This window comes from Triticum dicoccoides, chromosome 3A (assembly GCF_002162155.2).
Source record: "Triticum dicoccoides isolate Atlit2015 ecotype Zavitan chromosome 3A, WEW_v2.0, whole genome shotgun sequence".
NCBI lineage: Eukaryota > Viridiplantae > Streptophyta > Magnoliopsida > Poales > Poaceae > Triticum > Triticum dicoccoides.
In genome coordinates, this window is record NC_041384.1 from 97,449,809 (window position 1) to 97,455,363 (window position 5,555).

The following is a 5,555-nucleotide window of genomic DNA, read 5'->3' on the forward strand; positions in this document are numbered from 1 at the left end:
GCGAGCACGCGAGCCACAGGATGCTGTGAAAAAACCCGTTCACGTGGCTAGGCTGTCCAGTGCACCTAGATTGTGGGGCCGCACGTCCGTTTGACTTCAAAACTCAAACTACCCATGTAAAATATTGGCTCGCTTGAAGTGTGATAGTACTATTTAAAAAAAGGCCGCCGTGCGTTCAGCCGGGATCGAACCCACAAAACGAGGTATACACTCCTGCGACCACTAGTAGTAATCGTTGGAGTACAACGCAACCTAGAATCGCCTTTTGCCGCTAGTAGTACGTACATTGTTCCTTACAAGAAACCCCTATCATCTGCTGCTGGCTATAAGCTAGTGCCATATCATCTACATCCCATCTTATAGCCAACATGTACAATAATAGATCAAAAGAGTGTACTACTTTTTTATTATGTGGCCCACTTCTCATTCTCACAAAGTTCCTAGGAGCACGTGCTAGAGCTAGCTCTTCCCAAAGAGCCCGCTTACCTTCTCTCTCCTCTTCTATTTCCTCCAACTAAGCAGAAATATACTAGTTTATTTCTTATAGCCCGCTGACTCAGCTCTATTGTACTTGCTATAATAATGCAAGAAACCACTAAAATGCCAAGAAACTACTACCACTTGCATACGTGGCAAACTTAAGATAAGACTACCTTATCAACCATTGTACATGCTCTTACCAACAAAAATCCTTGAGTGACCTCCTACCTCCGGCCCGTCCACCTAGTCATCCTCGGCCATGGGACGCAACTACCGTCGCCGGCAGAAGGCGAGGTCAAAACCGCCGGCGGTGCGGAGCCCTTGTTGCAGCAGCCCGGATGCCAGCTCCGTCCAGCGCTCGCGGCCGCTAGCTAGCCAAGATAGCTCCGTCCAGCTGCTTGTCTGCAAGGTTTGCTAGCTAGATTGGCACGGCAGCGCGGCAGCTTGCTCGCGCGCGATGCGCTAAGGCCAGCCATCTGGCTCGAGCGAAGGCCAGTGCGGCGGCCTGCTCGCTCGTGAGTCATGCTCGGGCCAGCCTGCCAACCCGCGCAGAGGCCAGCACGGCGTCCGGCCCGTCCGGCGGAGCGGCGGACAACTCGCTCATCACCGGCGCCACCGACGAACACGCATCAGTACTGTTTGAAGTAATGTTCAGGAAAAATAATGATTTGAGGGGAATAACAGGATAGAAGGTCATATGTGGGTCCCTCGTGTCAACGGTCAAACAAAATGTGTTGGTTTAAGCTGCCTCGTCAGCACAGACGTGTGGGCCAACCCTGTCATAAATGGGTTTAAATGAACCTAATCGGTAGGAGTACTAGGTAGTTTTTGGCGTGGATTAAGAAATTTTGGGTATGTTTTTGCTATTTTTTGTACAATAGATTCTTCCTAGGGTTGGTTGAAAGTGGTAGTTTTTTGTTAAATACTCTACATATTGTAAGTAGGAGTGAAAGTTAAGCTTTGGAAGTCAATAAGCAAGGCTAGTTACATAGTGCATATGTGTACATGATTGAAAGTAAATATTAACCATGAGTGACTAATATTTTGATGGAAAACTTGAAACTATGGAATACTAGGAAAAAATGCATGGTTAGAAATACTAGCAATGTTCATGTCCGTCGCAACGAATCATAATTAGAATAACACTTATTCACAAACTTTGTACAAAACACTCTAATTTTGATATACATATATCACTAGAGATATATTATGTTTCAATTAGAATATATTCCTTGGGCTGTTTTGGTGAGGTCAGGGAGGGATGTGGTTGGTTTTAATATACTAATTATGTTTTTTTCTGCAAATTGGTAGACAAGTGGGATGTTAGTGAGAGAAGGCAACAACTTAACTCACAATCATTAGATGTAGATCTAATGGTCAGAAACGACGGATGGCAAACACACCAGCATCACCAAATTAGTCTTGTGTAGGAGTACTAGCAAGATCCGTGCATTGCACGGAACTTCAAGATGCATTTTTTCATAAAACACTTGTTGTGATTGATCCTTGCGGGAGTAATCCCATGCGTAAAAACTAATGATATCTCGAGAAATATGAGATAAGGTGAAGAGGAGTGGGGTGTGGTGGTGGTTGGTGGTCGGACTGAGCGGAGGCATGGGGATTGACGACGCCGACAGCGGCCACCAGGCCAGTTTGTTCCAGAGGCTTCCTTTCTTAATTTCTCAACAATGAGGTTTGTTGGAGATAAGGATGAACGAGGGAAGGCCTTGTCTGCAAATGTGGAGAGGGCTGCGGGTATCTTTTAGTTTAATTTCCATCCGTCAGATATAGATCAGACGGTCTATATTGCAAGATGGCACACGTACCATCATCACCAACTCAGTTTTTTATAAGAGAAGAAATATAAGTATGGAGATACAATCGTATTATCGATACTTGCTTCCGTAAACTAGCATCTACATTCTATTCAACACCTTGGCATGTGGGGCCTTAGCACAATGACTTCCCGACTATGTAAAACAATGATTTTCCCGTCGCCGACAAGGAGGGGGTGACGGCAGCACGCTTTTTGGCTTGCTCTAGTCCTAGTAGTCATACTAGGTGGTCTAAGCACGTGTAGATTTATTCTTTTTCACGTCTCGTGTTCGCCGTACTGCCACGACTGTTGATGAATAGATGGTAAGTTATTCACGGGGAAACCCTTATTGAGCGTGTTTGCGAGAGAGAGAGAGAGAGACAGTGTGCGTGTGTGATATGTTAGAGACTAAGGCAATGATAACAAATTCTTTGTGTCTATGTGTGTGGAGGATAGAGAGAGACATGTACATGGGGCTTTGTGTTGTGTAACGTGGAGACACATATACATAACTAGAGAGTGAGTGTGTGAGATACACATGCGGACATGAGGAGAGATGAGGATCCGGATAAATGGGTGTTTGTGCGTGTCTGTGTGTGTTTGTGCACGCGTTTGTGTGTGAGAGGGAGAGAGTGTATGTGGAGTAGAGAGACCACTGATGATGTAAACCTAGTATAAGGGAAGAGGGAATGATGTGACATGTCTAGTAGAGAGATAGCACGGGTGCGGGCGGGGGGAGCAGACTATTTGGAAGATACATCGAGTGTGTGTGTGTGGGAGAGGGGAGTGAGAGCGAGAGAAAGAGAGAGCTAGTGATGGAGAGAGAGAGGAAGAGAGGGGGCGAGAGGGGTCGTTTGTGACCATAAATGGCGTATAGATAGGGAGACAATGTTGATGTTGTCCGAAATTGGCCTATGAACGGAGATGCAAGGGAAGCGAGTCATCGTGTGTGTGATAGGGACTTCATGAGAGATCTAGAATAGATGGTGTAGAGAACAATGTGCGAAATCGAGAACGATTATACATTAGGGAGCTATGCAAAGAGTCACGACATATATGTATACAGGGAAGGAGTTGGGGCGGGTCTGCCTGTGGGAGAGATAGAAAGAGGAGAGTGGTGCACAAGGAGACAAAGTGTGCTTGTTTGTAGTGGGGGTGGTGTGTGAGGTGAGTACGCGAGAACCACATAACTAGGGAGATAGACGTTTGGGGCGAAGTTTTGTGTGTATGGGAAATATACACTCTACATAGTGCGTGTGCTTGGGTAAGAGAGATAGCGGGATACCTAGAGAGTGAGGGAAGAGATGTGTGCATGCCCGAGAGACAAAGTGATAGAGACCTATGTTGGGGTCCGGACTTTACAAGAGAGAGGGGTGTTAATGTGCTCGTGTGTTGGTGTTTGGGGGAGAGAACGACTTCTCTATGTGTGTGTGTGTGGTGGTGGTGGGGGGGGGGGGTTGACTTCAGATAAAGTGTGAGGTGTCTATATTTGAGGGACTTTAGCGTAATTGAGATATTGTGCACTCATGGTTGATCAATTTGTTTCATAGTTTGTACTATGAGATAACGATACTTTTGAACATGCGTGATATACCTTGATGTACCAGAATTACAAACCTAAGATTGGAATTTTGGAATTCGACTCCATCATTAGCTTTTGTAATTCATTTAAACGGAGGTACATTTTTTAAGCCGGGATTTCGTGATTTCAAATTCATATATCAAACCTAGAGATATACACATACGGGCATGTTCAAACTTTATAATCATCCACTTTATTCATACACATACACATTTTTGCTTTTGTCATCATATTTAGGATAAACACATTTGGAATTTCATTTGAATTGGACCGTATGATGGTATTTTCTTGTAGTAGCTCAATGATCCATATTTGAATTGAATGGACAATCTAAGTTTCGAGTTGGAGACATTGATTTTCAAAACTTGCACATTTTTTGCGTGCAAAACAAACAAATTGTCGGCCATGATATCATAGTCGGCCGTACGAGAGCAGAATAATTATAATTTTAGGTGCCAAAAGCTTTCAAACTTCCCACTCATATCGAAATATCACACGCCCGAAAGTTTAGCCCTGCGATATTCCTGTTTTACCACTGCCACTTGAACGGAAAAGGGCTGCTTTGGTAACTCCATTGTTTTCCCCTCTTTGCCCCCAACATTCTTCCCCAGAGCCCTTCCCCTTCCCCTCCCCGACCCCCAACCACGGCAAGCCACCGAATCTAGTCGTCCGCCGCAGCGGTGGACCTCACACCCCGCCGGATCTACCTTCAGCACCTTGGAACCCCCAACTGCAACTCACCACTTCACGGAGCCGCTTTAGCGACTGGCTTGTCCACCGCTCTAGATCTCCTTGACCGCCATCATGGTCCACCGCACTGGATCTGCTTAACCGGCGCCCTCGTCCACCACAGCGTAGGCCCTTCACTGACTCCCTCGTCCGCCCCTTCGCTGGCCCTTCATACAAGCCCTCGTCCGCCGCAACAAATCCGCCTGACCGAAAGCACTGTACAACGCGCCCGCCGAAGCCTTCGTCCACTGCACCGCACCCGCTCCACGGACGCCATATTCAACTCCAGCGGCCCTGCTTTACCGACGCTGCAGCCTCATCAGGTTATTTCGATTTGTACTCCTTCGGTTTTTCTCTTTATTGTGCAACTGTTCACTTACCACAGATGAGCTTTCTTGTATGTCGACACGTGCCGCAACCGTAGCACCGGAGCCGCTTCAGCGACAGCGACAGCCGACCCAAAATCAACTGCAACATGAGCACCATCGACGATCCTTAGCTATCAAGTATGACAACGATACCCATACGCCACCGAGAATCAGGTACTATTATCCAATGGCCGGCGCCTACGTTCACTTTCCTAGCATAAGCACCGCACCTTTGAATTTCTTCAGGGCATCATTCAGTTTTTCATGAGACGCGTTATTCTGCTTGCACCTGTAGGGCCATACTTCTGGCAGTGAACATGTTACATGTGCTAAATTACATACCAGTGCACATATAGTTAATATGCTTTAGTTTTGTTCTGATGCCACCTATTGGTTCCATCAGACTGCTTAATGTTCTCTATGCTTAATTACACATCAGCAAACTAGCATGTGGTTCCGCTGCTTTTTGTTCGTTTTACCCTATATTTTCTGATGCTAGCTATTACATCACTGCTCTGAGCCTCTGTTCATTACTTGTTTGTGTGTTCTTGATCTTCCCAAGTTGCATGACTAATTTGAT